Source organism: Artibeus jamaicensis, unplaced genomic scaffold (assembly GCF_021234435.1).
Source record: "Artibeus jamaicensis isolate MK-2021 breed Jamaican fruit bat unplaced genomic scaffold, CSHL_Jam_final contig_332, whole genome shotgun sequence".
In the NCBI taxonomy this organism is placed as follows: domain Eukaryota; kingdom Metazoa; phylum Chordata; class Mammalia; order Chiroptera; family Phyllostomidae; genus Artibeus; species Artibeus jamaicensis.
In genome coordinates, this window is record NW_026521788.1 from 37854595 (window position 1) to 37866697 (window position 12103).

Sequence of the window (12103 nt, forward strand, 5' to 3'; positions counted from 1 at the left end):
GTTGGATAACTTGAACTGTGGGACAAGAAAAGCAAAGGCAATGTGTATTTGCTGTTAGAGACAGTCACTAAGACAGAGGAGACAGAGAAGGCCCACAGTGCACCTGTCACTGAAGAAAGGCCCCTCGTCAGCCCAGGCCTCTGCATTCCCAAATGCCCCACGTGGAAGGCCCCACAACTCTGTGGAGTTCCTAGGAATGGGTCATTGTGATTTGATTCTTAGCCCTGCTCACGCAGCAATTCTGAGACACTTGGGGGGGGGGGTGTTGTCCAATAGTACTATAGACTTTTGGTGGAGTGGACCAGGTCAGTCCTATGACCATAGTGATGACCTCCTAGTTTGGGGGCTTTGGCTCTGGCTTAGGCCATTCCCTGGGCAAGTGGGTGGCAATGTGACTTCCTTCACAGGCCACATCTCCAACTTCAGAAAAAATGTGCTGAAGAAGAATCTGAATGGGGGGACAGTCATCTGACTCTCAGAGAGAGGAGGTTAAAGACACTCAGGAGACCTTAACATAAGGAGACTTAAAGCTCTTCATAGTGATCTAGAACAGAAGTATGAAACATCATGGCTTCAAATAAAGCAGCAAACTGCTGCTCACTGACATCAACTACAACAGGAAGACTTAGGATTCAAATATCTGACAGAAAAACAGATAGTGTTAAAGAATAAGTTGCTGAAGCTTGAGTCAACCACTTGGTCAGGAAATTCTGGAGCTGGCCTTGTACCATGAACCCCTGCATCACCTTCATTGGGTTACGACATCAACCTTCATGCTTCAGCTTACAATGGAGATGACATGGACTTTCCTGACCTGATTTTGTCACAAGAGGAAATAAACCACTGTCAAATAAAGTTCTAAGACTTGAGGCTGAAGTTAGCAATTGAAGGCATCTTGCTCAGAATTCCACAGCAAACAGCTCTGATCACAATGAAATCTACAAACTGCAAAATATCATTAAGAGACTTCAACAGAAGCGAAACAGGAAATTTATGACCATAGCTTGAACCGGCAGTACTGCAGAATGTTTGTCAACAGAAACTGGCAGAAGTAAGTTGTAAGCATTAAGGTAAAATAAGTGAATATGAAGAAAGAATTGAAGAACTAGAAAATCTGTTATAGCATAGTGGCTTAGAAATTTGGAGTAACCAATGGCTCTAACATTTGTGACATGCAAAAGCCTATTCAAGTTCTACAAACTCAAAAAGAGTTACCAAGATCAAAGAACTTGAGGTTACGATTAAATTACCTTCTGCAAAAAATGACATATTAGATCTGTCTGGAAAGAGTCTAGCTGTTATTAATATAATGAGAACAGTTTACATAACATTGATGTGACCTGGCAGCCAACAAGAGTGGACTGAAGTGCGCATGTGTGAACAATGACAACTTCACTGTACTAGTTGATGAGGCTGGTAGACATCGATGAGTGAGCATGTGTACTGTGTGGCCGTCACATTTTAAATGACTGAGTGAGTAGAGCAATGAATCTGCACCAAATTTTGTGTTAAGCTTGAACATTCCTCCATGGAAACTATTCACATGATCCAGAAGGCTGCAGCTATGGACAATAGGTGATTGGCAGCTTCATTACAACAATGTGCCCACTTATATATCAGGTCTTGTGCAGGTCTTCTAGTGAAACACCAAATCACTCAGGTGACTCAGCCCCCCTACAGCCCAGATTTGGTGCCCTGTGACTTCTGACTTTTCCCCCAAACTAAAATAAGACCTTCAATAGATTCAGAAAGATATTACAGGACAGCTGATGGTGATTGGGAGAACTATGTGAGGTCCTAAGATGCCTACTTTGAAGGGCCCTGAGGCGTCATTGTCCTATGTACAATGTTTCTTGATCTTCTTCAGTAAATGTCTCTATTTTTTATAGTACATGGCTAGATACTTCCTGGACAGACTACAGTGTGTGAGTGTGTGTGTGTGTGTGTGTATTCTACACTTGAGGACATGCTCATTGATTTTAGAGAGAAGGGAAGGGAGGGAGAGAGGGAGAGAGGGAGAAGAACATTGATGTAAGAGAGAAACATCACTTGCCTCTCGCACACGCCCCAACCTGAGACTGAAACTGCAACCTAGACATGTACCCTGACAAGAATCGAATACACAACCTTTCATTTTACTGGACAATGCTCCAACCAAATGAGACACACTGGCCTGGGCAAGAAAGATATTTTAAGGAGAGAACAAGCTCAGATAAATAAGAAGAAGAAAAAAAATTGAAGAATGTGAATTGAAGTCTTATATTAGAAGCAAAGTGATACAGTGACAGAAAAGGATAGAGTTCTTCCACAGATGACATCATGGAAAAAGAGTTCAGAGTGCAACAAATGTTGACCAATACTGAAAATGAAATAATAAGACAATAGTTTAGACCAGGATAACAATCTCATTGATGACAACCTGACTACATTCAAGTTTTAGGAAAAAAATTCATTATTAAGTGAAGAAAAGGAAGAACTTCAACTGTCATTTTTATTAAAGATTTTATTTATTTTTAGAGAGAGGGAAAGGGAGGGAAAAAGAGAAGGAGAGAAACAGATGTGAGAGAGAAACATTGACTGGTTGCCCATGTACAACCAGGGACCAAACCAGCAACCTACACATGTGCCCTGAACTGGATGAAACTTTTGCTTTGCAGGATGACACCCAACCAACTGAGCCACACATGTCAGGGCTCAACTACCACTTTTAAAATTGAACAGTGTGAAGGAATTAGAAGTATAGTTATGAGCCCTGGCCAGTGGGGCTCAGTTGGAGCATTGTCTTGTATATCAAAAGATTGTGGTTTGATCCCCAGTCAGAGCAAATACTTAGGTTGTGTGTTCAATCCCTGATCAGGGCATGAAGTTTCTCTCTCTTGCAAATCAATAAACATATCCTTGGGTGAGGATTTTTTAAAAAAAAGTATAGCTATGAGAGACATGAATTCAGATTCAGAAGTAAATTGTTTAAGATGTGACTTAAAGACCAAGGACCAAAACTTAGATAGTAGCTGAGTTAAGAGAGTTGGCTCAACAGAAACAAAAACTTGCAAAGCGTAAGGTTTTCAGGAAAGATGAGCTATTAAAACAAAATGAGCCCTGGCTGGTGTGGTTCAGTTTGTTGGAGTGTTGTCCTGAAGAATGAAAGGTCTCAAGTTTGATTTCTGGTCAGGGAACATGGCCAGGTTTGGGGTTCCATCCCTGGTTGGGGTACATATAAGGCAGCAACCAACTGATGTTTTTCTCTCACATCGATGTTTCTCTCTCCCTTCCTCTCTCTCTAAAAGCAATGAAAAAAAAAAGTCCTTGGGTGAGGATTAAAAAAAGTAGATAGCATTATCAGTAAACTAAAACAAGCTCTAAATGATGGGAAAAAAAGAGTTCATTAACTTGAAGATAAGCAAGTGAACATCACTCAGTAGTCAGACCTGCAGAAAGAAAAGTTAATTCAAAGTGAACTGGCTGTTAATGATTTGTATTTAACCAAGCAGAAGCTTGAGGATAAAATAGAAGATTTAGTAATCAGCTAACCCAGTCAGAAAAATGTAATTTAAACATCCAGAAGGACAACTTTGAGCTGAAGAAACATATTAAACAAAAGGAACTTTCTAGAGTCCAGAATTTGGAGGAGTTAGCACAAATTCAGCTATGCATAGGGCAGCTTTCCAATGCTAAGGATGATCTTTTAGGTAAATTTGACCTATTTTACCATAGCCCTCTACCAGATCAACTCCAGAATCCAGACTCTCTTAACATAATTATATCTGATGAACTCAGTGAGTCTTCTAAATTGCTCCAAGAAGAGATACAAGAGCTCAGAAAATCAACACAGGAAAAGGAAGAAACAGAGCAAAAATGAATACACATGCATTAAAGAAAAAAATTACATGATGGTCTGTCACTGCCAAAGAAGAGGCAAAAGAAAGCACCAGTATTCTCTGGCTGAGATTAAAAAAATAATAAAATAAAATAAAATAAAATAAAATATAAGGGGGAAAAAAACTGGAATATCATTAATGCTGTTCAGCTACACCAATTACCCAGCAAAAAAAACAACCTGAGTTTCCTGCCATCATGAACCAAAATTGGTTCTAACTGATCTTAGTTTTAAATATTGGTATGTTCATATAATGTAATATTGCTTTGAAAGAAAAAATGAAGAACTACTGCAACTACACAAATGTATGCCAAACACTTTATGCTAAGTAAAATAAGCAAGATACAAGGATACATGCAGTATTATTTCATTTATGTTAGTCTCAAAACCAGGCAAAACTAATCTGACAGAAATCAGAAGATGATTGTGGGTAATGCAGGAAGAATGAATGAAAAGGGGCGTAGGGAAACTTTCTGGAGTGATAAAAATATTCTATATCTATTCTATATTCTAAAAATATTCTATAGGTGTCAGGTAACACCTATTCTATAGGTGTTATGCAGGTATATACAACTGTCAAAGCTCATAAACTGAACACTTAAGATTTGTGGTTTTTGTATGTAAATTACTTCTCCACAAAATAAAATTTAATTCAAAAAGAGAAAAGAAACAGTTAGAATATGAGAAAAATAATCAAGAGATTGCCTGATTCAAATGCTGACACCTCTAAACTAGAAAGAAAACATGAACAAAGTGAAAAATTTAGCAGCTAAAAGAGAAACAAGATGATCTACAAAACTTACTTGAGGAAAAAGAACTCTTGAAGCAAAAAGTGGTGAATTACTTTTTTTAAGTAAACTGAAAATTTTGCTAATGAAGTGAGCAAAAATAAACTTCTGAGGCAGGCAGTACCAGCCTGAAGGAGAGATTATTGAAATTTTTTATACTTATTATTTTTAGAGACGGGAGGAGGAGACAGAAAGGGAAAAAAACATCAGTGTGTGGTTGCCTATCACATGCTGCCCACTGGGGACCTGGCCCACAACCTAGGCAAGTGCCCTGACTGGGAATTGAACGGGCAACCCTTTAGTTTGCAGGCTAGACCTCAATCTAATGAGCCACACCACCCAAGGCAGATTAATGAATTTTGAAATGGGCATGTGTAAACTAAAACAGGAAAATGAAAAAATGCCTAGGGAAAAGAAACAGAAAATCAAGCATTGTAAGAGACAAATATATGACTTTGATGAAGAAAGAGAAAGAATTTGAATATGTTGCAATGATGAAGGCTCTTGTTTTAGAGCAACTATTGAAAGAAAAAGAACAGGGCAAGATGTAAGAATTAAATGAGTTTTTAAATGCAGTTGCATCAATGCATGAAGATAGTTATGTTTCAACAGGAGAGTAATGAAGTCATATTGGCACTGAAACAGAAACAAATGGGAAATTGTGTCCTAGAGGTTCAACATTTACATCACAGACTTATGAAAAGGGGCACCAGCTGGAGAGATGACTTAACCACATTTTTTTTAGAGCAATACCTTATTTTTAAAGTGTATTTTATTGATGATGCTATTACAGTTGTCCATTTCTTTCTCCCCTTTATTCCTATCCAACCTGCACCCCACTCTCCCATCAGCATTTCCTACCCTTAGTTCATGTCTGTGGGTTGTACAGGTATGTTCTTTAGCTTCTCCATTTCCTATACTATTCTTAACCTCCCCCTATCTGTTCTGTACACACTATTATGCTTGTTATTCCCTGTACCTTTCCCCCATTCTCCTTCCTCTCCCTCTGCACTGCTAACCCTCCAGGTGATCTCTATTTTTCTGAATGTGCTCCTGTTCTAGTTGTTTGGTTTGTTTTTGTTTTTTTTAGGTTTAGTTGTTGATAGTTTTGAGTTTGTTGTCATTTTATTGTTGATAGTTTTTTTATCTTTTTCTTAGATAAGTCCCTTTAACATTTCATATAATAAGGGCTTGGTGATGATGAACTCCTTTAACTTGATCTTATCTGGAAAGCACTTTATCTGTCCTTCCATTCTAAATGAAAGCTTTGCTGGATATAGTAATCTTGGATGTAGGTCCTTGCCGTTCATGACTTTGAATACTTCTTCTCAGCCCCTTCTTGACTGTAAGGTTTATTTTAAGAAATCAGCTGATAGTCTTTTTTTTTAAAAAGATTTTATTCATTTATTTTTAGACAGAGGGGAGGGGAGGGATAAAGAAAGGGAGAGAAACATCAATGTGTGGTTGCCTTTTGCATGCCACCTACTGGGGACCTGGCCTGAACCCAGGCATGTGCCCCAGCTGGGAATCAAACCACTGATCCTTTAGTTCACAGGCTGGCACTCGGTCCTCTGAGCCACACCAGCTGGGGTGTAAAATTAGCTGATAGTCTCATGGGAACTCCTTTATAGGTAACTCTCCTTTCCTCTTCCTGCTTTTAAGATTCTTTCCTTATCTTTAATCTTGGGTAATTTAACTATGATATGTCTTGGTGTGTGTTTCCTTGGGTCCAACTTCTTTGGGACTCTCTGAGCTTCCTGAACTTCCTGGAAGTCTATTTCCTTTGACAGACTGGGGAAGGTTTCCTTCACTACTTTTTCAAGTAAGTTTTCAATTTCTTGCTCTTCCTCTTCTCCTTCTGGCACCCCTATGATGTGGATGTTGGAATATTTAAAGTTGTCCCAGAGGTTTCTAAGCCTCTCCTCATTTTTTGAATTCTTGTTTCTTCATTCTGTCCTGATTGGATGCTTATTTCTTCCTTCTGTTCCAAATCTTTGATTTGCATTCCAGCTTCCTTCCCTTTACTGTTGGTTCTCTGTATATATTTATTTCACTTTGCATAGCCTTCACTTTTTTCTCTATTTGTGACCATACTCAACCAATTCTGTGAGCATCCTGATTACCAGTGTTTTGAACTCTGCATCTGATAGGTTGGCTATCTCACCATTCCTTAGCTCTTTTTCTGGAGTTTTGATCTGTTCTTTCATTTAGGCCATGTGTCTTTGTCTTGGCATGCCTGTTATGTTGTAACAGGCAGAGCTTTAGGTATTTGCCAGGGTGGGGCAACCTACTTTGCTGCGTTTTGGCACTGTATGTGAGGAAGGGGTCAGAGAGGGAACGATGATGCTTGCTTGGCTCTTTCCCCACTTTCAGTCACTTCCCCTGCTACCCACAAGCAAATTGGGCCCTTCTGGTGCTGATTCCCAGCTGGGTGGGTTTGTGTACATTCTAGGACCCCATGAGCCCCTCCAACAGACTTTTCTGTGAAACTGGGGGCTTCTTTGACTGTTGCAATTCCCACAGAATTTTACAGCCAGAGGTATTGGGTTGTGAGGTCTGTTTCACTCCCCAGTTGTTCCTCCTCATTTATCTGCATGCAAATGTGGGACCACTAGCCATTGTATCACCCTCCTGGTTCTCCAACCACCACCTTGCCATGTGTCTTCTCTGTCCTGGCTGCCTGTCTCCGCCACTCCTACCAGTCTGAATGAATGTTTCTTCTTTAATTCCTTGGTGTCAGACAACCATAGAGTCAGACATCCATGGCAGTTCTGGTTATTTTTTGTTTTTAAATTTGTTGTTGTTCTTCTTTTGGTTGTGTGAGGAGGCAAAGTGTATCTACCTATGCCTCCATCTTGGTCAGAAGTCCTTAACTATGTTTTAGAATCAAGATTCTCCTTTGCCAGAACCTGGGAGTACAGAAGATAGAGCAACTATCTGCTCTATCTTCTAAGAAGCAACGCCACCATACTGAAGGAAACATTAAAATCATCTAGCAATGGAAAAGGCAAGCCATCAAGACAGTTTCCAGATACATTCATTGCAGCGATAATCAAATGTTGTCACTAAGGAGAGATAAAAGTGCACTACAGTTTTCTCTGTCTTGGGAACAAGAAAACTAGATTAGCAACTTGAAGTTGATACTAGTGGAATAGATGGAGAAGGCAGACAATCTAGAAGGAAAACTTCTATTGTTAAAGGGACATCTGCAGAAAGCAAACGCTGGCTTAGATCTTAAGGAAGAACTGAAGAATTTAAAAAACAAAGTGATGTCCAACAGGAAGTGCTGGATGAAGTACAAAAGAAACTGATAAACTTACTAAGTAGCACAGAAGGAGAAGTTGACAGAATCCAAATGAGAAACCTCTTTAAGGCATATTTTCAAACACCAAAATATGAAGGTCATGAAGCATTACAATAGAAAGCACTTTGGGTATCAAAAATGAAGAAATGGAGTTGTTCAATGAAGATTAAGGTGGTGTTACCAAGTGGATGACTGGGTTGCTTGCATCAAAAAGTGTTCCTAAGCCCTGGCTGGCGTAGCTCAGTGGATTGAGCACGGGCCTGCGAACCAGAGTATCGAGGTTCGATTCCCAGTCAGGGCACATGCCTGGGTTGCAGGCCAGTTCCCAGCAGGGGACAAATGAGAGGCAACCATACATTGATATTTCTCTTCCACTCTTTCTCCTTCCCTTCCCCTCTCTCAAAAAATAAATAAATAAAATTTAAAAAAATTAAAAAAAAAAGTGTTCCTAACACATATCTGAGACCAATACCTCAGCTCTGATTATGTGTTCTTTTTTTAATTAAAAATATTTTTGTTGAATTTAGGGAGAGAGGAAGGAAGAAAGAGAGAGAGAGAAACACCAATTGGTTGCCTACCATACATACTCCAACTGGGAAACCAAACCCACAGCCTAGGTATGTGCCCTGACTGAATTGGATCCCTAACCAGGAGACTACACTCCAACTGAGCCACATCAGCCCTGGCAACAGTTCTATTTCAGAACTTTTTGTTAAATATCTAGAAGCAGAACCTCATTTAGCTTCTCCATCAGCAAAACACTCTGCTTGATATGATGGCTCTAGATTCACCAGGAAAGAAAAACACAAGCTCAAAATGTGCCACCAAGTCTTAAAACTACCCTAGGGTTCACATCCAGAAAAAACAGATGTGAATTCTTTGTCCACAGCTGTGTCTCTTATTAACCCAGTCAGACCTAGAACTGGTGGGTCTGGGCATCTTCTTTTAGATGCTATTTCTAATGTTTTGCCCACATATACACTTTTGCTAGTGGCACCTGACAAGAGTGCTCAAGTTTCACTGAAAGACCTTCAAAAGCAAAACAGATTCTCAAGCTAGAGATAAGAACACTTTATAGCAGTGGCCTTTTGGAAAAAGTCACATATTTGTTTGCCATTTAATTTTAGTAAAAATGTTATTAATACTTAAAATTTTTGAGTTTTACAGTTTCTTTCCTCTTCAACATAAACGCTAATAGACAATCACTTTCTAGAAGGAAAAAATGAGGTAACTAAAATTAATTGAGTGTTGATGCCATACCAACTGTTTTCCATATTTTCTCAGTTCATTTTCATATCTGTCACATTAGATTGATATTATTTATCCCTATTTTCTACAGAAGAAACTGGGATTCAGAGATGTTGACAAACTCCACCCAAGGTAAAAAATTAATCAGTTCAGACAGAATTCTGATTTCAAAGTTGGAGTTCTTCCCACCAAATTGTGTTGCTTAGCCTGTTTCTGAAGTGCTTCTCTGAAGGGTATGTGCAGTACCAGTCGAGAAAAGAGTAGACTGGCTTCAGGTTTTAAGGATGAAAGGAAAGAAAAACAAGAGGCTTTCCATGTACTCTTCAGTCATCCCTCTTGGTCATGGAAAGTTCTAGAAAGGGACTTCTGGGACACTCTTCTGGCTGGCATTGCAGCACTCTACCTCTCTAAGCCAGATCTGCTGAATCTCGACTTGGAGCAGTGAGGGTTCATGGGACATCCTTTGGGAGTGTCCACTGTGGTCTGCTTTATACAGTTTATAATTTGCTGTAAACAGCTCATTGTTCCTAATTAAACCTGTATGATCATGCCTGAACTTTTAGGAAATGAGGACTTCTTTTTATGGTTCTCTTCTCAGAGGTAAAACTGGAGCCCTCTTCAGTTCCATGAACTTCCTTAATGTTGGGCATTAATTTGCAGACTCTGGACTGTAGTCTAGAAATGTATGAATCCTGGCAAAATACCCGACAAATGCCTGGGTGAGAGGATTGCTGGAGCTTATGAGTCATCTCTTCCAGAGGGATGTTCTGTAATTCTATTTAACAGGGCTTCAGGACACCCAAATGCAGGTTCTTATAATGTTTTTATGCTAGGATAGAAGGGAACACAGATTTCTCACTGATCAATATGACTATTTTCTCCCTTAGAGACAGAGACTGGTAAAAACATCTTTCTTTGAAATTGGTGATAAAATAAATGAATGGGTTTAAGAATCTTAAGTGTAACTTTTATTAATTGAAAAAACATGTGCTTATTGAATAAAATCTGAAAAACATTTAAATAGAAGAAAAAAGTAATCATAGTTCTACCACATGGAGACGATCACCATTAGAATATTGACCAATTTTCTACCACTTAAAAATTTCATTTTGTGAGTTAAGAACACTTACAGTACTGCCCTGGCTGGTGTTGCTCAGTGGATTGAGTGCAGGCCTGTAAGTCAGGCGGTCACCAGTTTGATTCTCAGTCAGGGCAAATGCCTGGGTTGTGGGCTGGGTCCCCAGTTGGGGTTGCGTGTGAGAGGCAACCACACATTAATGTTTCTCTCCCTCTCTTTCTGAAAAAAAAAAAAAAAAAAAAAAAAAAAAAGGAACACTTAAAATACTATAACTTCATACTTGTTGAATAGCAACCCCCCATTTCTGATGCTATACATGTTCAGAGAAACTCCTCTAGTAACAAACTATAGCAATAATCCCTGAAAGTACTAGTCTTTCCATCATTTGCTTTGAATGGTGAGAACAGAAACATCAGTTCAGGAAATGGGCTCAAATACTGTTTATGGGGCCTGAGTTGAGGTCACAATCCATACCAACATTGTCTGACAGAAATTTCTGTGAAAATGGAAACGTTCTTTATCCCTACTTTTCCAACATGGTAGCCACTAACTTCATGTGGCTATCCAGCACTTAATAGGCTTAGATTAAGAAACTGAATTCTTATTTTATTTACTTTTAACTAATTTAAATTTTATATAACTACACATAGCAAGTGGTTAGTGTATTGGACAATAAAGGTCTATATAGACAATTTATAGAAGAGTCACTTGCTGGTCTCAAGGTGTACGATGGGCAGGCATTGAAAATGTCACATCTATCATTTCAAATTATGACAACTTAGAATATTTCTCAGTAATGAGGAAGGACACTCCAAAAAAAAAGTCTAGAAATGAGCTCACAATTAGTCTCTAAAAAGGAAGTCAGTCATTACCCACCTTCTGACATCCTAGCAATTAACCAGTCTTAGGAGAAGAGCAGGTTATCTCCAGAGAGGTCCAACTAAATAGGAGATAAGAGACTATAAAAATGAAAGGCCTCTGGTCTTTCATCACAGGGTAATCCAATGCATGTGAATTAATGGCAAAAGGCTCAATAATAGCCCTTGTGAGGAAATAGGAGCCGTGTAGCAGGATATCCTTTTTCCGCACTAAAGCACCCAATTCTTTCAATTTTATATACAGCGGAAGCAATTAATTGTACCAGAAAGAAACCCACAGCTGGCTTTTCCTGATGGCCCCATAAGCAACAAGCACTATTGTTCAACTTCCGGGATAGATCTAAAATCATTCTACTGCACTGTTGAAATTTTTCTGATTATTTAGTTTCACTCTCCTAAAGATAAAAATGCGTAACATCTAAAATTCAATTTTTTATCACACATTTTCAGCATAAGCAGCTGTCAGAGAGTTAATTTTTATTTGTAACATAATCCAAGCATGTGACTTGATGCTAGTATTTCTTCTAAACTTTATCTGACTAAATCATAAGTTATTCACTTTTTTTTTGTTTTATGTGTTTATACAGAGTTAAACTGTACTGTCTCTGCTTTTGTGGTTAACATTCATAATGTGGCTATTCAAGAATTACTAAGATTATGTCAAAAACCTAGAAGCTCAACATTTCAAACTACTTCTGGACTATTAGTCCCAAAGGAATTCATGAATTGAATTTGTGTCTTGAAGTAGAAAGTAGAATCACATTTGCATTGCTTACATATATATATGTATAGCTATCATGTATATGAATAAAAACATATACATAAGTACATCCCTATTACACTTTGATTTTTTATTTGGTTAAAAAGTAAGTAATATGTAATAACTCATAAATCTTCTGCTCTCAGGACAGAGAAAGGCAGGGTGGTGAG

The 12103-nt window shown here is 38.6% G+C and overlaps 1 pseudogene; it reads left to right on the forward strand.

Annotated features, from left to right (window-relative positions):
* Positions 1-326: 326 nt before the first annotated feature.
* On the forward strand, positions 327-8208 carry LOC119062388 (thyroid receptor-interacting protein 11-like; annotated as a pseudogene).
* Positions 8209-12103: the final 3895 nt, after the last annotated feature.